The 19,961-nt window shown below is 39.6% G+C and overlaps 1 long non-coding RNA gene across 1 annotated transcript; it reads right to left on the minus strand.

The window, feature by feature from the left end:
* Window positions 1-7,924: 7,924 nt before the first annotated feature.
* Window positions 7,925-9,910, minus strand: LOC145723297 (uncharacterized). Its single transcript, XR_014148225.1, has 3 exons — window positions 9,736-9,910; window positions 9,250-9,301; window positions 7,925-8,181 (listed from the first exon to the last, which is right to left on the minus strand). It is a non-coding gene; the product is annotated as an uncharacterized LOC145723297 (long non-coding RNA).
* Window positions 9,911-19,961: the final 10,051 nt, after the last annotated feature.

Consider the following 19,961-nt stretch of genomic DNA (forward strand, 5'->3'; position numbering starts at 1 on the left):
TCCTCTCTCTCTCTCCACCCCCTCCGGGATTCCAATTATTCTGACATTGGAACGCTTCATGGTGTCACTTATTTCTCTGATTCTATTTTCATGGATTCTGAGTTGTTTTTCCCTGGCCTCCTCTTTTCCCTTTTTATCTATTATATTGTCTTCCAGGTTGCTTATTCGCTCTTCTGTCTCAGTTACCCTAGCTGTTAGATTATCTAGATTGGATTGGATCTCACTGATAGCATTTTTAAGTTCTGCCAATTCAACTTTTATTTCTGCCCTTAGAGACTCTATGTTGCCATTAATTGATTTCTCTGTTCTAGCCATTGTCTTCACAATTGCTAGCCTGAATTCCATCTCTGACATCTCGGTTATGTCTGCATCCATTTGTAAATCTGCAGCATAAGTCATAATCTCTGAGTTTTTTCTATTTTGGGGGCTCCTCCTCCTAGTCATTCTGTTGATGGGTGTTTGAGGGAATGTATAGAGTCCAAATTATTGACTAGAACCCAAGCAAGATGCACCTGTTTTCTTGGGACCTTAGGGTTGCTGGCCTCTGGTTTTCCCAGCCTGTCTTCTGCAGGAGGGGTCTGCCGCGCTGTTACTCAGGCAACCCTGTTTGGGCGGAGTTGCCTTGCACCCCTGTGGCGGGGGATGGGCTCAGTGGGAACAAGTGTTTTTGGGGCTTTTGTTCTCTGGTGGCTTTCCGCGTCTCTTCCGTGAGTCAGAGCAGAAGAGACCGTTTCCAACCCTCTGCCTCAGAGCAGAGAGACCACAGTCTGTTCTTCAGTGAGCTCTCCAGGCCACACCGTCTCCATTTCTGTCCGTGCTGCTATAAACTGCAGCATCCTGGGTTGTGCGCCCCTCTGCAGCGCTCCCAGTCCTGCCTCCAGGTTGGGACACATCTCTGCCCTTTGTGCTTCTATAACCTCCAGCCGCTCCCAGTTCATGTGCAACCCCACCGCTCTGGGATTCCGTCCCCGGGGCTGCAGTTCGCAAGTGGACCCCGCCGCTTGGGGTTTCTGCCCTGGGGGCTGCCCTAAAGTCCTTTCCCCACTGCTACCGGTCTGCGAGTCTGTGCCCCATCCACAGTGCACGAGGCTGTCCCTCACTGGCGGTGCAGGATCCCCACGGCCAGTCACCTCCCGCTGCCAATTATCCTCAATATCTGCCCGCGGAATCACGGCTCCCCGCTTCGTACCTCAAAACCAACTGCCTGTGATATTCTGTTTGTAGAGATCCAGATCTTCTTACATCTCAGGCTGGTTTTGTGGGTGCTCAGAGTGGTCTGATATCCAGCTCAATTCCGGGGACCAGTTGAAATAGGGTCCCCTACTCCTCCGCCATCTTTCCCCCCTGAAAGAGCAGTAATATTTTGAAAGGAATCTCTCTGAGCAGTAGGTCTCAGTAGTGGGCTTAAAATATTCAGTAAACCATGTTGTAAAAAGATGCGCTGTCATCCAGACTTTGCTGTTCCATTTATAGAACCAGGCAAAGTAGCTTTACCATAATTCTGAAAGGCCCTAGGATTTTTGGATTGCTAAATGAGCATTGACTTCAACTTCAAGTCACCAGCTGCATTAGCCCCTAATAGGAGAGCCAGCCTGTCCTTTGAAGCTTTGAGGCCAGGTATTGACTTCTCCTCTTTAGCTATGAAAGTCTGACATGGCATCTTCTCCTAATAGAAGGCTGTTTCATCTACATTGAAAATCTGTTGTTTAGTGTAGCCACCTTCATTATTATCTGCTTCATTATTATCTATTATAACTTGCTGCTTCACCTTGCACTTTTATGTCATGGAGATGGCTTCTTCCCTTACACCTCCTGAACCAACCTGTGTGGCTTCAGACTTTTCTTCTGCAGCTTCCTCACCTCTCTCAGCCTTCACAGACTTAAAGAGTGGTAGGGCCTTGCTCTGGATTAGGCTTTGGCTTAAGGGAATGTCGTGGCTGGTTTGATCTTCTATCCAGACTGCTAAAACTTTCTCCATATCAGCAAGAAGACTGTTTTGCTTTTGAATCATTCATGTGTTCACTGGAGTAGGAGTAGCACTGTTAATTTCTTTCAAGAACTTTTCCTTTGCATTCACAACCTGGCTGACTTGTTTGGTGCAAGCGGCCTAGCTTTCAGCCTATCCCCGCTTTCAACATGCCTTCCTCACTAAACTTAATCATTTCTAGCTTTTGATTCAAAGTGAGAGACATGTAACTCTTTCATGTAAACACTTAGAGGCCATTGTAGGGTTATTACTTGGCCTAATTTCAATATTGTTGTGCCTCAGGGAATAGGGAGACCTGTGGAGAGAGAGAGTCAGGGGAATTGCCAGAGGGTGGACCCCTCAGAACACACACATTTATTGATTATGTTTGCCCTCATAGGCACAGTTCATGGTGCCCTAAAACAATTACAATAGAAACATCAAAGATTCCTGATCACAGATCAGCATAACAAATGTAATAATAATGAAAAAGTTTGAAATATTGCAAAAATTGCCAAAACGTGACACAGAAGCATGAAGGGAGTAAATGCTGTTGGAAAAATGACGCCAATAGTCTTGCTCAATGCAGGGTTGTCACAAATCTTCAATTTGTAAAAAACAATATCTGAGAAGTTCAATAACGTGAGGCACAATAAAATGGGGGATGCCTGTATTTCAAAAGACTACAAATAGCATCTGGTACCATTCTCCACCCAAGGCTATGTTACCCTTCATGGCATACAAATAACATCTGGTACCATTCTCCACCCAAGGCTATGTTACTCTTCATGGCATTCATTGTGGTCTTCCATCTCTTACTGGGCTCTTTCAGTGGGATGGTCCCCAGTCACTCCAACTAAAAATTCAATCTCTCATGCACCCTGACATTTTACATCCCATGTTTCTGCTTTATTTTCTCTCTAGCACTCTTTGCCATTTACCAAGCCTTACATTTTGCTTATTTATCTTATTTTTTGTCCTCCCCACTAGAATAATTTCTGTGAAAAGAAGCATTTTTGTACATTTTGTTCATTTCTATAACCCCAGTGCCTAGAATAGTATCTGGCACATAGGTGCACAGTAAAAATGTGTTCAATAGCTGAATGCATGCATGAGTGAAGGAATTCCAGATAGGTAGGGATCTAGCGGCTGTGGACAGGGAGCTCTTTCCTTCATCGGGCCAATTTGCCCTTCTAAGACACTTAGCAGGTCATTAGATGAGGCAGTGTCAGGGCTCCAAAGTCCTCACTCAGAGCCCCCTGGGTCTGTTTGGTAATTTTAGACTCTTGGGAGATAATTGGGATGGTTGGTTAGCTAGGAGTCAGGAATAAGAGTCGGGATGCTCTGGGGCTGCCACTGACCTGTGAGGTCATCTTGAGAACTTTGTTCCATGTCTCCCTGGGCCCCCTTGCTCCCTGACCTCGGCCTCCTTCACTTGTCAGGAAAGCAGTTGCTTTCTCTCCTGGCCTCTATCTCCTCTGTCTGGGCTGTGGGGAATTAAAGAAGGAAAGTCTCAACATCACTTTGAACTCTATTGAGGGTGCCAGCTAAGCCGAGGACGTTATTAGTAAAAAAGACAATTCCTTTGAAAATGGAAATTGCCGCATCACACAATCTCCCAACCAGGGGGTGGAATTAATGAGGAATTTGCTCAAGATTCACAACGTCAAAATGATCTTCCAGGTGGCCAAAGGACATTTACACTTCAATCAGAAATCCCTTTGTAGAATGTAAGAGGGGAGGGTTTAATTTTCTGAGATCACAAATGGCCATCCCCTTCCAGAGAAGAAGAGAGCCCGTGATAAAGACCTCCTTGTATCTGCGAACTCTCCAGCTAATTAGAAAACTGAATCTAATTTCACGGATTTCAACTCCTATTAATTTATTCTGAGCTTGTTGGTAATGAAGCTGTGTGTTTGCTTCTTAAGAAGAAAACATCAGAGAGGAAAAGAATGGGTGTGAGGCTGAAATATTTATTCCCTCACCGCCATTCTGTTAATTGAGGAAATAATGTATGATTTAATATATATTACAGCATTACCAAGGCATCACTTTCTTTAGCCACTAAAAGAGCCCTGTGTGGTTAGCCCATAATGGGGAGCATATTTTAACATGACTAAAACACAAACTTACTGGGGTCACTGAACCACAGGTCACAAGAGCGCCTTTGGTGTCAATCAATATGGGTGTAATTGTTTCCAGACACTCGGTCTGATCATGGTCACCCATCCCCTTGTCAGCACACATGTTTTCCTGGAATGAATGGCAGGTTTTCCTTGGGAGCGAAAGTTCCAGCCACGGCTGATGTTGAGGACTCTAACATCTACCTCTCCTGAAACAATGGTTGAGGTGCGCCGGGCTCTGGAATTTCACATTTCTGTCTCCAGCGAGACCACACTGCCTACTGTTGTCTGTGTACCTGGACTGTTTCTGGAACTGAACTTTTCTCATCTCCAGGTCAACGTCTCCATTTTGCTTCAGTTAATGCCAAGTTTATCCGGATATTGTTGATACTAGCCTGCTTCAGAATTCTGCATTTATTTGAACACGTACCTACCTTTACTAATCTCTACTATGTAACTCTGAGCAGTTACTACTCTGAGTAATACCCGAGCACCTAAAAGAGCTTTGTCCTGGGATGACTGCGGAGGTTTATGGAGGAAGACTCAGGCTAGTCCCCAGTGCCTGAAGTTTCCTATCAGGCTGGTTAATAAGATAGACATGTGGGAATAGGATGTACAGAATATGCCACTTCTTTTTAAAGCCTGCATTATGATTGCAAATACATAATTATTTATAATAATTCTTTGTTTAAGGGCGCCTGGGTGGCTCAGTCAGTTAAGCGACTGACTCTTGATTTTGGTTCAGGTCATGATCTCGGGGTCATGAGATCAAGCCCCACATTGGGCTCTAGGATAAGCAGTGAGTCTGCTTGGGATTCTCTCCCTCTGCCCCTCCCCCTTCTCACGGGCGTGCACGTGGGTGTGCTCTCTCTCTCTCTCAAATAAATAAATAAAATCTTAAAAAAATTCTTTGTTTAAGATTGTCTTCCATAGATTCTAAAATTCTTATCTGTCTTGTTTAAAGTACAGTTGCCTGGAACATGGGAGATACCCAATAAATATTTGTTGAATGTTACAGGAAAAGTTACCAAGTAGAAATGAGAAAAGGTAAGGATCTGTAGCTGACCCTGTTGGCCACTTCCTAGTCATTTATTTACTTCCTCTTTCTTTTTTCTCAGCCTTGGTGGATGCTGTAAGCTATCTCATCCACCTCCCATTCCAACTGCTATAAACTACATTTCCCAGCATGCTTGCAGCGGGGTTCTGCAGGTGGTTCAGATCCTGCTGGGTAAGACCTGGATATGGATAAGAGCAGGGGGCAGTGGAGGGTGGTGGTGCAGGGGGTACTGCGCAAAAACTGACTGGATGTCCTGATGCAGCACTTTGTATTTTCTGAGAGGGGCCATGGTCAATCAGTTCTCATGTGCTTTTCCAGAACTTGCCACTGCCCCAGTAAGTTAGATTACATTTCCCCTCTCCTTGAAGCTGGGTGGGACTTTGTGACTGCTTCAAGGGATAAAATATGATAGAAGCAACACTACATGGCTGAGACTGGGTCATGAAAGGAGATACGACTTCCATCTGGTTTCTCGCTATCTCTTTCTCTGTCTCTGCCTCTTTCTCTCCATCTCTCCATCTCTCTCTCTCTCTTTCTCTCAGCACTTGCCCTTGGAATGCAGACTCTATGGTATGAGGAATCCCTGGCCACGTGGAGAGGCCACAATGGGACAAGAGGGGATGTCTGCAGGGGAACTTTTGGGAAAGGTTTCCTCACTTTTAATAAATAGCCCTAGGAAGAGATGGTTTCTCTTCTTCACCCAGCTGTGATGCATGGAAGCTTCTGTGGCCATCTTGTTACTGGCGAACACATAGAGAGGGGCAGTTCACAGAAAACCACAGAGAGAAAAGTTGGAGTATGGAAGTACCTGCCTGGAGTTCTGTCTTCCCATCTCTGGACTCCCTTACATGCTAAAGCTACTCTGAGTTGAGGCTTTCTGTTACTTGTAGCTGAAAGCATCCCAACTGATTTAGGATTTGTTCCTTGATGGTTGTAGTTAATTCCTGCCCTCTTTGTGCATTCTGGGGCCCAGAAACACAGAAAGTCCGGTGGGTCAGTGGGGGTAGAGCTGTGCCCTGGAAGTCAAATCTACAACTGGGGTTTGCATACATTTTCTAGAAGTCTTCATAATTTCAGCAGGACCTATTTTGTCCTTTCTCCTGAGATAATCTCTGTGAGCTGAGCCTCCTTTGTACTTTAGATATCATTCCCTGGGATTGAGAAGTAAAGAAGAAGGCAGGGAAGGGGATGACAGAACAAAAAAACCTCGCTAAAAACAAAATGAAACGAAAACCTTACATTTCCCAGCCTAGTTCTGGCCAATAAGACATAAATGAAAGGTTTCTAAGAAATTTTTGCTTTCCTTTCTTCCTGCCTAGATCATGATGACTAGAGCTGCAGCAGCCATTTTGTGACCATGAGGGAAAGGCCAAGAGAAGAGACTGCAGATCTGATATCTTTGAACCACTAATACAATACCACTACCTATCTCTGTGTTGTGGGGGGGAAAATAAAAATAAACTCTTACACATTTAAGTTCTATCTCTGTTATTGTTGACTGAATCCAAGTTCTAAATGATAAAGCCCTTTTGCCTGCAGCCTGGGGCTGGGGCAGGTAGCTGAGGACATGAGTGTTTAATATCTTCCTTCTGTCTCTCTCTCTCTCTCCTATTTTCCCTTCATCTCTCCTCTCTTCCATTTCTTCCTTCCCTATTGGGCCTGTACTATGCACCAAACTCTGGGCCATGCACTCACTGGGAGAGGGGAATGAAACTTTGGGCAGCCTTAGGGAGAGCCTGCCACCTGCTCTGTGCGGTGATCTTATTGCTAGAGATAAGCCTGGGTCTCAGAGGTGCTTTCTAAAACTCCCATCTCTGTGTGTGGATTCTTTCTTCTTAGGGAGACAAGAGGTGGAGAGGAAGAGGATAAATCTCTAAATCAGACAGACTTGGGTTTGAATCCCGGATCTGCCACCTGTTGGGTGTGAGATCTCAGGTAAATCACTGAGCACAAGTATGAGCTCTTCTGTGCAATGAGTTGTTGCAGGGATTAAATGACACGGCAGTAGCTCGCTTGTGGTGGGTGCTTACTCTAAGCCAAATGAGAGTTACATTAATAAGAAGAAGGAGGAGGGAATAGATATTGAGTAGACTTCTGGCAGTCTCTGCCAAGAATGAGAAAATAGGACCTAATTCCTGATTTCCTGTTGAACCAGAGCAGTCCTCCCAGATCTGAGGATAGCTTGCATGCTCTCTTAGGCTCAGCTTTGCTGTGGGAGTGAGAAGTTTCCCCTGTCTTTGTCCCTCCCCCAGCCATGACTCAGGAGAAGCTATCCTCACTCAGTGAGTGTGCTCAGGGCCCCATGATTCCAGCAAGATGGTTGGAGAATATCCATGTGTCTGAAGACAGCTGGACCACAGCCTCCTCACTCTGGCTGCACACTTGTTAGAAACTATAGTTAGAACAGTAAATCTTGGGGGCAAGGAAGAGAGAGAAGCCAAAGGAGAAAAGAAAAAAAAGGAAAGACACAGTCCAGAAAAATGGGATGTTACTTCTGTGCAGCAAAGCCAGTGTTCTCTGGGCTGGTCCTTAAGAAGAATGAATGACCTGTGGATGCTCATGGGGGCCAGCTTGGAATTATAGCTGGCATGGTTTGGGGAGCTGTAAACTCTGCCTGTGCTGGCACAAAGGCCTGTTCTGAGAAGCCCTGAAAAAGCCCTCTATAACTGGGGCTCCTGAACCTTTCGATTGTGACATCCACAGGCAGGATACATAGCTTTGTGCTCTCCCTTGCCCTCGAGTTGCCATTAGGGAAAAAAACTCAAGAAAAGGAAGAAATAAAACAAGTTGAATTTATTATGTTGCTAGCAATAGAAATGATTCACTTTTTAGTTACTTTAGAAAAATGTGAACATGCCTAATAGATTTTTCTACTATAAACAATTTCCTAAAAACTGAAAAATAACTCAGTTTTATTTTACTTAGTAACATAGCCCATATTCACAAGCAGCCCTTCACACATGACATGTTCCTCCATAAACAATAGGGATGGGAGTGATTCATATCTGAACACCAAACTTCCGTGGTCTTGGAGCCTATTATAGGAAAATTATAAGTTAAAAATTATTGATGCAAATCTGGATCACTATAGACTGTGAAATTAACCTAACAACCCACAAAAAGCTAAGTGGATAATGTTAAAGCTGTACTAAAAGAGACTTGTAATAAAAATAGCAAGGCCATCAGTAATGAAAAAACACAGTCAGTTCAGGGTAACACTGATGTACTGACCACACATCCTTCCGAAAATTGTGAAATTCTAACCATCTGCAAGTGTGCATGCAGGGGAAGAGTTTGATAACATTGCTAAGTGTTGCATGGCAGCCAGACTTCTTAGTAAAGGACATAGTCAGAGTCCTGGGTCATTTCAGTTTATGAATAGCACTTTTTACCAAACTTCCCTGACTCACTCACTAGGTTACTAGTAAGTAACTCTTAGTTGTTCCAAAATACGAGAATCTATAGAAAGAAGCATGAGTCACTTGACTGTAGGAATTGAAGAAAGACTTTGCATTCTTGGGTCACCCTGGCCCATTGGGGGAGCCCCTGTGGCCTGGCAGGGAGCTTCAGGCCACTTGTGGAAACTCTGCTTTAACAAGCAAGTCTCGCCTACTGGAAGGCATTTCTCTGGCAAGGGTCTCTTTCCTGTGTGGTACAGTATCACCAAAATTTTCCTCTCCACTAGAGTATGGACTTCCATTAGCACACAAACAGGCTGCAGTGACTCCCACCTTAGAACTTACCTCCCCCTTGACTTACAGCTTCTGCTGCGGCTACACAATTCCCTCCTTGCTGCTGCAACAAAACTCCTCAAAAGAGTTGTCTATATCAGTTTCCCTGGTTCTTCTGCCATCACTCCTGAACTATTCTAAGAGCCTTCTATCCCCATCATTTCACTGAGACAGCCTTCGACAAGGTTGGCAGTGACTTCCGTAATGGGTGCCCCTATCATTCTTGTTAGCGTTATCAGTAGGGGAATCAACTCTCTATATGTCTGGAACTTTCTCAGATTTTAAAACGGAAAGTCCCACATGCCAGGAACCACCTCAGTCCTGGGTAAATCCAGATGGTAAGTTGTCCTAAATTGATGATTTCCATGTTACCCAAATCCACTGATGAATTCTTAGTCCTCTTCTTGGTTGACCTCACAGCAACCTTTAAAAAAAAAACAGCTTCATTGAGATTTAATTTGCATATAATGAATGGCACATTTTGGAAGTGTATAAATTAACAAGTTTTGACATATTTATACATCCATGAAACCATCATAACACTTAAGATAATGAGCGTATCCATCACTCCTCAAAGTTTCTTTGTGCCCATTTGCAATCCTCCTCTCCTGCCTCTCACACCTGCCCTCCACCCCCAAGCTAGTTATTTATTGTTGTGTAACAAATAACCCTACCACTCACCAGCTTAAAACAACAATTTATCATCTCTCATTTTCTGCAGGTCAGGAATCTGGGCACAACTTGCCTGAGTGCCTCTGCCAAAAAGTCTCTCCCAAGGTTGTAACCAATGTGTTGTCCAGGGCTGTGGTCTCATCTGACAGCCGGACCAGGGGAAGATCCACATCCAAGCTCACTTACATGGTTTTGGCAGGATTCAGTTCCTCATAAGCTGTTGAACCAGAGACTTCAGATTCTTATTAGCGCTTGTCTGGAGGCCTCACTGAGTTCCTTGCCGTATGTCCTCTCCTTAGGGCAGCTCAACATGGCAGCTGATTTCATGAGAGAGAGAGAGGCAGAGAGAGAGAGAGACAGAGAGAGACAGAGAGCATGGTAGAGAAAGTAAGCAAGCTGGAAGTTACCATCTCTTTATAACCTAATCTCAGAAGTGAAATCTCATCATTTTTGCCATATTTTGTTCATTTATAGTGAGTCACTAGGTCTAGCCTATTCTCAAGGGGAAGGAATTACACAAGGGTGTAAATACTAGGATGCAGCAATCACAGGGAGCCATTTAGAGACTGCCTATCATACAAGGCAATCATTGATCTGCTTTCTGTCACTATAGGTTAGTTTGCATTTTCTAGGATTTTATGTAAATAAGAAATCTTTCAACTTTCACTCAGCATAATTATGTTGAGATTCATGTATGTTGCATCTATCAACAGTCCTTTTTTTTTTAATTACTGAGGAGTATTCCATTTTGTGGATATACCACAATTTGTTTATTCATTCACATGTTGATGGACATTTGAGTAATTTAGTTTTTGGCTATTACAAATAAATTTGTTATGAACATTTATCTATAAGCCTTTGTATAGAGATATGCTTTCATTCTCTTGAGTGACTATTTAGAATTGAAAAGGCTGGAACATTTGGTAGCTACATATTTACCTTTAAAAAAAATAACAAGCTCTTTACACAAAGTGGTTGCACTATTTTACAATCCCACTGGCAATCCTTGGTATAGGCAGTCTTTTTTACTTTAGCAATTTAAATAGCTGTGTAGTGATATCTTACTGTGGTTTTAATTTGCACTTACCTAATGATTAATGATGTTGAAAATCTTCTTGTGACTATTTGTTCTCCATATGTATTCTTTGGTGAAGTGTTTTTTCAATTCTTTTGCCTCTTTTTGGTTAGGTTGTTTGTTTTCTTATTATTTAGTTTTGAGAGCTCTTTGTGTATTCCAAACACATGTCCTTAGCAGGTACATGATTTGAAGATATTTTCTTTCAGTCTGTGGTTTACCTGTTATTCTTTTAACAGCATCTTCAAAGAGCAGAAATTTTGATGAAGTCCAATTTATCAATTTTTCTTTTACAGATTGTACCTTTGGTGTCATACCTAAAAAATCTTTGCCTAATCTAAGGTCACTAAGATTTTATCCTATGTTTTCTTCTAGAAGTTTTATAGTTTTAGTGTTTATATTTTGATCCATGATTCATTTTGAGTTAATTTTGTAAATGAAGTTCATGTTCTTGCAAATACAGAGCCATTGGTCCTGTATCATTTCCTCCATTGAATTGCCTTTGTACCATTGCTAGCTTCTACCTTTTTGTTTCAGTGATTTATTTGTCTGTCTTTACAGCAATGCTTATCTTGATAACTATATAGTAAGTCTTAAAATTAGTCAGTGTTAGTCCTCCCATTTCTTTCTTCTCTTACATATTTGTTCGGCTCTTCTAGATCTGTTGTATTTCAATATGAATTTTAGAACCAGCTTGTCAATTTCTATAAAAAATGCTGCTGGTATTTTGGTTGGGATTGCATTGAATCTATAAAAAATTTTGGGAAAAATTAATGCCTTATTGAATCAACCAACTCATGAGCACAGTGTATCTCTCCATTTTTTTTTAGGTCTTCTTTAAATTTCTTAGCAATGCTTTGTAGTTTCAGTGTTTAGGTGTCTTACATCTTTTGTCAGATTTTTTCCCTAAGTATTTCATATTTGGTTATGCTACTGTAAATGGTATTTTCAACTTCTGTTTGATCATTGCTGGTATCTAGAAATATAATTGATTTTGGTATATTGATCGTGTATCCTGTAACTTTGCAAACTTACTTATTGATTCTAATAGCTTTTTTTGGGGTAAATTCCATTAGATTTTCTACATAGGAGATCACATCATCTGTGAATAAAGGCTGGGTGCCCTTTGCTTCTTTTCTTTGCCTAAATTGCCCTGGCTAGAACCTCCAATATAATGATGAGAAGTATTAAGAACAGGCAGCCTTGCCTTCTTGTTCTTAGGGGGAGAGCATTCTGTTTATCACCATTAAATGATATTAGCTGTAGGTTTTCCATAGATCTTTTTTTTATCAAGTTGAAAACCTCTCTTCTCCAATTTGCTGAAAGTTTTTTTTTTTTTAATTTTAATTCCAGTATAGTTAACATACAGCGTTAAATTAGCTTTAGGGATACAATACAGTGATTCAACAATTCTATACATTACTCAGACTCATGATAAGTGTACTCTTTACTCCTCTTCACCTGTTTGATCCACCCCCCCGCCCCCGGTAATTATCAGTCTGTTCTCTATAGTTTAGAGTTTGTTTTTTGGTTTGTCTCTTTTTTTCTTTGTTTGGTTGTTTTGTTTCTTAAATTCCACATATGAGTGAAATCACTTGGTATTTGTCTTTCTCTGACTTACTTGACTTAGCTTTATACTCTCTAGCTCCAACATGTTGTTGCCAATGGCAAGATTTCATTCTTTTTTATGGCTGAATAATATTTCACTGTATACATATACACCACATCTTCTTTATCCATCCATCTATCGATGGACACTTGGGATGCTTCCATAATTTTAAATAATTTTGCAATAAACATAGGGGTGCATATATCTTTTTGAATTAGTGTTTCTGTATTTTGGGGGTAAATACCCAGTAGTGGAATTACTAGATCATATGGTAATTCTATTTTTAATTTTTTGAGGAACCTCCATACTTCTTCCATAGTGGCTGCACTAGTTTGCATTCCCATCAATAGTGCTAGAGGGTTCCTTTTTCTCCACATCCTTGTAAAAACTTGTTGTTTCTTGTGTTTTTGATTTTAGCCATTCTGACAGGTGTGAGGGGATAGCTCATTGTGGTTTTAATTTGCATTTCCCTGATGATGAGTGATGTTGAGCATCTTTTCATGTGTCTGTTGGCCATCTGTATGTCTTTGGAGAAATGTCTATTCATGTCTTCTGCCCACTTTTTAATTGGATTATTTGTTTTTTTGGTGTTGAATTGTATAAGTTCTTTATATATTTTGGATATTAACCCTTTATCAGGTATGTCATTTGCAAATATCTTTGCCCATTCTATAGGTTATCTTTTAGTTTTATTGGTTGTTTCTTTTTCTGTGCAGAAGTTTTTATTTTGATGTAGTCCCAGTAGTTTATTTTTGTTTTTGTTTCTCTTGCCTCAGGAGACATAGCTTGAAAAATATTGCTATGGCCAATGTCAGAGAAGTTACTGTCTGTGCTCTCTCCTAGGATTTTTATGGTTTCAAGTCTCAAATTTAGGTCTTTAATCCATTTTGAGTTAATTTTTGTGTATGGTGTAAGAAAGTGGTCCAGTTTCATTCTTTTGCATGTAGCCATCCAATTTTTCCAATACCATTTGTTGAAGAGACTTGCCTCCCTTGTCCAGGATTAATTGACTATATAATTGTGGGTTTATTTCTGGGCTCTCTATTCTGTTCTGTTAATCTATGTGTCTATTTTTGTGCCAGTACCATAATGTTTTGATTACTAGAGCTTTGTAGTTTATCCTGAAATCTGGGCTTGTGATACCTCCAGTTTTGTTCTTCTTTTTCAAGATTCAGGGTCTTTTGTGGTTCCACACGAATGTTAGTATTATTTGTTCTAGTTCTGTGAGAAATGCTGTTGGTATCTTGATAGGAATTGCATTAACTCTGTGGATTGCTCTGGGTAGTAGGGACATTTTAATGATATTTGTTCTTCCAATTCATGAGCATGGAATATCTTTCCATTTGTCTGTGTCATCTTCAATTTCTTTCATCAGTGTTTTATGGTTTTCAGATATAGGTCTTTCATTTCCTTGGTTAAGTTTATTCCTAGGTAGCTTATTATTTTTGGTGCAATTATAAATGGGATTGTTTTCTTAAATCTCTTTCTACTACTTCATTGTTAGTGTATAGAAATGCAATGGATTTATGTATATTGATTTGGTATCCTGCGACCTTACTGAATTTATCTATCAGTTCTGGTAGTTTTTTTGGTGGAGTCTTTGGGTTTTCTATATGTAGTATCATGTCATCTGCAAATAGTGAAAGTTTTACTTCTTCCTTATCAATTTGGATGGCTTTTGTTTTCTTGACAGATTGCTGTGGCTAAGACTTCAGTACTATTTTGAATAAAATAGTGACAGTGGACATCCTTGTCTTGTTCCTGATTTTAGGGGAAAACCTCTCAGTTTTTTACCATTGAGTATGATGTTAGCTGTGGGTTTTTCATAGGTAGCCTTTATTATGTTGAGGTATGTTCCCTCTCAACATACTTTGTTGAGGGTTTTTTTTTTTTTCATGAATGGATGTTGTTATTTGTCAAATGCTTTTTCTGCATCTATTGAAATGACCATATGGTTTTTATTCTTTCTCTTGTTGATGTGTATCACATATTGATTTGCAAATATTGAACCATCCTTGTAATCCAGGAATAAATTCCACTTTATCATGGTAGTGATTTTTTTTTTAAGATTTTATTTATTTATTTATTTATTTATTTATTTATTTATTTATTTATTTATTTCCCAGAGAGAGAGATAGCGAGAGCAGGAACATAAGCAGGGGGAGTGGGAGAGGGAGAAGCAGGCTTCCCGCCGAGCAGGGAGCCCAATGCGGGGCTTGATCCCAGGACCCTGGGATCATGACCTGAGCCGAAGGCAGACACTTAAAGACTGAGCCACCCAGGCGCCCCTCATGGTAGTGATTTTTAAAATATATTGTTGGATTCAGTTTGCTAATATTTTGTTGAGGATTTTTGTATCTGTTTTCATCAGAGATATTGGCTTTGTAGTTTTCTTTTTTTGTGGTGTCTTTATCTGGTTTTGGTATCACGGTAATGCTGGCCTTGTAGAATGAATTTGGAAGTTTCCCTTCCTCTTCTATTTTATGGAATAGTTTGAGAAGAATAGGTGTTAACTTTTCTTTAAATATTTGGTAGAATTCACCCATGAAGCCATCTGGTCCCAGACTTTTGTTTTTGGGAGTTTTTTGATTACTGATTCAATTTCCTTGCCGGTAATTGATTTGTTCAAAGTTTCTATTTCTTTCTGCTTTAGTTTTGGTAGGTATTAGGTTTCTAGGAATTTATCCATTTCTTCTAGTTTTTCCAGTTTATTGGCATGCAATTTTTCATAATATTCTCTTATAATCTTTTGTATTTCTGTGGTATCAGTTGTTATTTTTCCTCTTTCATTTCTGATTTTGTTTGTTTGAGTTCTCTTTTTCTCTCTCTCTATATAAGTCTGGCTAAAGGTTTATCAGTTTTGTCGATCTTTTCAAAGAACCAGCTCCTGGTTTCATTGCTCTGTTCTAATTTGTTTTGTTTTGTTTTTAGTTTCTATTTCATTTATTTCTCCTCTAATCTTTATTTAGTATGTATGTATGTATTTATTTATTTATTTAAAATAGGCTCCACACTGGGTGTGGAGTTCAGTGTGGGGCTTGGACTCATGACTCTGAGATCAAGACATGAGCTGAGATCAACGGTTGCTTAAACTGAGCCACCAGGCAACCCTACTCTAATCTTTATTATTTCCTTCCCTCTACTGGTATTGCATTTTGTTTCTTCATCTTCTAGCTCCTTTAGGTGTAATGTTAGGTTGTTTATTTGAGATTTTTGTTGCTTCTTGAGATAGGCCTGTTTTGCTATAAACTTCCCTCTTAGAACTGCTTTTGCTGCATCCCAAAATCTTAGGACTGTTGTGTTTTCATTTTCATTTTCATTTTCATTTGTCTCCATATGTTTTTTGATTTCCTCTTTGATTTCTTGGTTGACTCATTCATTGTTTAGTAGCATGTTATTTAATCTCCATGTATTTGTGTTATTTCCAGATTTTTTCTTGTGGTTGATTTCTAGTTTCCTAGCATTGTGGTTGGAAAAGATGCATGGTATGACATCATTCTTTTTCAATTTGTTGAGACTTGTTTTGTGGTTTAACATGTGATCTATTCTGGAGAATGTTCCAAGTGCACTTGAAAAGTGCGTATTCTCCTGTTTTAGGATGGAATATTCTGAATATATTTGTTAGATCCATCTGGTCCAGTGTGTCATTCAAAGTCATTGTTTCCTTGTTGATTCTCTGTTTGAATGATCTATCCAATGATGTAAGTAATGTGTTAAAGTCCCCTGCTATTATTGTATTACTATCAGTTACTTCCTTTATGTTTGTTATTAGCTGATTTGTGTATTTAGTTGCTCCCATGTTGGGTGCACAAATATTTGCAATTGTTATGCCTTCTTGGATTGTTCCCTTTATGGTTATATAGTGTCCTTCTTTGTCTCTTGTTACAGTCTTTGTTTTAAAGTCTATTTTGTCTGATATAAGTATTAGTACCCTGTTTTCTTTTCACTTCCATTTGCCTGATCAATATTTTCCCATCATCTCACTTTCAATCTGCATGTGTTTGTAGGTCTGATATGAGTCTCTTGTAGACAGCATATAGATGGGTCTTGTTTTCTTTATCCATTTCATCACCCTATGTCTTGATTGGAGCATTTAGTCCATTCATAGTCAAAGCAATTATCAATAGGTATGTACTTATTGTCGTTTTGTAACTTGTTTTATGGTTGTTTTTGTAGTTCTTCTCTGCTCCTTTCTTCTCTTGCTCTCTTCTCTCACAGTTTGCTGGCTTTCTTTAGTGATACAGTTGGATTCCTGTCTTTTTAATTTTTTTTACATATCTGTAACTGATTTTTGATTTGTAGTTACCATCAGGTTTATATATGACATCTTATGCATATAGCAATCTATATTAAGTTGATGGTTGTGTAAGTTTGAACCCCATCCTTATTCTTCTCCCTGCCAGGTTTTAGATATATGGTGTCATACTTTATATCCTTTTATTTTGTGAATTCCTCGACTTATTTTTATAGATATACTTAATTTTACTGTGCTTGTGTTTCCTACTTTTCTTACTCCTACTTATGGTCTTTCCTTTTCACTCAAACATCCCCTTCAACATTTCTTTTAGAGCTGACTTAGTGGTTATGAATTCCTTTAACTTTTGTTTGTGAAATTCTTTATCTCTCCTTCTATTTGGAATGATAGTCTTGCTGGATAGAATATTCTTGGTTGCAGAATATTCTTTCTTTCACTACATTGAATATATCATGCCACTCTCTTCTGGCCTGCAAAGTTTCTGCTGAAAAATCAGCTGATCATCTTATGGGTTTCCCTTGTATGTAACCATTTTCTGTTGCTGCCTTAAAAAAAAAAATTTATTTATTATTTTAAGAGAGAGGAGAGAGTGGGGAGAGGCACAAAGAGAGAGAGAATCTCAAGCATACTCCCTGCTGGGCATGGGGCCCAACGCAGGGCTTGATCTCATGACCCTGAGATCATCACCTGAACTGACATCAAGAGTCAGACACTTAACTGATTGAGCCACCCAGGTGCCCCCTTTTGCTGCTTTATTTATTTATTTATTTATTTATTTATTTATTTATTTATGTATGTATATTTTTTAAAGATTCTATTTATTTATTTGAGAGAGAGAGAGAGCATGAGCAAGGGGTGGTGCAGAGGGAGAGGGAGAAGCAGACTCTCTGCTGAGCAGGGAACCTGACATGGGGCTTGATCCCAGGACCCCAGGATCATGACCTAAGCTGAAGGCAGACACCTAACTGACTGAGCCGCCCAGGTGCCCCTCTTTTGCTGCTTTTAAGATTCTATCTTTATCACTACTTTTTGCCATTTTAATTACTATGTGTCTTGGTGTGGACTTCCTTGGGTTGATTTTGTTGGGAGATTTTTGTACCTCTTGGATCTGGATTCCTGTTTTCTTCCCCAGATTCAGAAAATTTTCAGCTATTCTTTCTTTCTTTTTTTTTTTTTTTTGAGATTTTATTTATTTATTTGACAGAGAGAGACACAGTGAGAAAGGGAACACAAGCAGGGGGAGTGGGAGAGGGAGAAGCAGTCTTCCCGCTGAGCAGGGAGCTTGATGCAGGGCTCGATCCCAGGACCCTGGGATCATGACCTGAGTCGAAGGCAGACGCTTAGTAACTGAGCCACCCAGGCGCCCCAGCTATTATTTCTTCAAATAAAATTTCTGCCACCTTTTCTCACTCTTCTCCTTCTGGGATCCCTATAATGAGAATGTTATTAGGCTTGATGGTGTCGTTGAGTTCCCTAAATCTATTTTCATTTTTCTTATTTTTTTCTCTCTCCTGTTCAGCTTGATTGCTTTCCATTACTCTGTCCTCCCAAGTTGTTGATCTGTTCTTCTGCTTCCTCTAATCTACTAGTTATTCCATTTAGTGTATTTTTAATTTCAGTTACTGAGTTCTTCATCTCTCACTGGTTCTTTTTTTTAATGTTTTCTATCTCTTTGTTGAGGGTCTCACTGAGGTCCTCCACTCTTTTCTCAAGTCTAGTGAGTATCCGTATGACCATTACTTTAAATTCTCTATCAGGTGTATTACTTATCTCTGTTTTGTTTAGCTTTCTTGCTGTGATTTTTGTCTTTTTTTCATTTAAGACATATTCCTCTGTTTCCTCAGTTTGTCCAACTCTCTGCATCTGTTTCAATGTGTTGGAAAAGTCAGCAATGTTTTCTGCTCTTGAAAGTAGTAGCCTTTTGAAGAAGAGGTCTTGTAGTGTCCTGCAGTGCAGTGTCCCCTGTTCACCAGAACCTGGTGGTTCAGGAGTGTGTCTTATGTGTGTAGTATGCATCCTGCTATTGTGGCTGAGCCAATTTTGACTTCAGTCCAGGCATCTGCAATGGCTCTTTTTTGCCTGTTGTGGGCAGGGCTTGGTCCCTATGTTGTTAGTGGGCCAGTCTGGGGTCTGTGGCATCCCTTCCTCCCTCCTGCAGACAGTCCTATGGGTTCACCCTTCCTACCCTCTTCAATATGGCCTCTTCACTACCTTTAGCTGTGGAGAGTCTGTTCTGCTAGTCTTCAGGTCCTTTTCTGTTTTATTTACTCTGATGTGGGTGTTATCTTGAATCTGTGGGACAAGGTGAGCTTAGGATCTTCCGATTCCACCATCTTCCCCAGAAGTCTTCTGGCAGGTTTGTTTTTTAATCATAAAATGATACTGGATCTTGTCAAATGCTTTTTATGCATCTATTGAGATGATTATATGCTTTTTCATTTTTGTTAATATGACTTATATAACATCTAAAAAACATGGTATGAAAAAGGAAAATTATAGGCCAATATCACATGGATAATAAAGCAGAAATCCCAAAGAAGATAGTAGCAAACAAAATTTTATAATAGGTAAAAAAGATAATGCATCATGATCAAATTGGATTTATCCCAGGAATGCAAGATTGACTTAATATTAGAAATCCTATTAATGGGGGCAGAAAGAGATTCATTTTTGTATTCCCATTTCATTTTTGTTTTGATTTTTAGAGATTAATTTTAAAATGAATTTTTATCTTATAATTATAAAAATATTTATGTGGTTCCAAAGTCAAATCTATAAATCAAGGTACATTCAGAGAAGTCCAGATTCTGTCCTTGTCCCCTCCACTACTTTCCCTCCCTTATTTTTTAGGTAATCACTAAAAAATTGTGGTTTATCTTTCCATTAAAATATAATTGTCTCCCACTCCTTTTTAGATGAATGGTAGCATACTATACACACTTTTACCATCTTACTTTATTTACTTAAAAATATATCTTCAACACTTCTGTGTAGTAGTATATATAAATGTTCCTTATTTCTTTTTACAGCTGCATATAATTCCATATAGGTATACTATAGTTTATTCAACAATCTCCTTGAGTTGAGTTGAGTGAGTTGGGAGCTTTTGCACTTACAAGTAGTTCTGTAATGAATAACCTTGCACTTGTGTCTTTTTTTTTTTTTTTCTTCCCATTTGATCTTTGGGATATATTCCTAGAAGTAGGATTGGTGGGTCAAAGAGTAAATGCATAGAGACTTATGTCAAATTTCATTCCTTAGGGATTATACAATTTTGCATTCCCAACACCAAAGAATGAAAATCTCCATTTCTCAGAGCTTCACTAACAGAGTATGCTGTCAAAATTTTAGATTTTTGCCAGTCTAGTAGGTGAGAATGAAATCTCAGTTTACATTTCTCTTATGAGCAAGATCAAGGATCTTTTCATATGTTTAATAGCCATTTGCATTTCTTTTCTATTAATGGTGTGTTC

The sequence above is a fragment of the Leptonychotes weddellii genome, chromosome 9, assembly GCF_054177405.1.
Source record: "Leptonychotes weddellii isolate Sample4059 chromosome 9, ASM5417740v2, whole genome shotgun sequence".
NCBI lineage: Eukaryota > Metazoa > Chordata > Mammalia > Carnivora > Phocidae > Leptonychotes > Leptonychotes weddellii.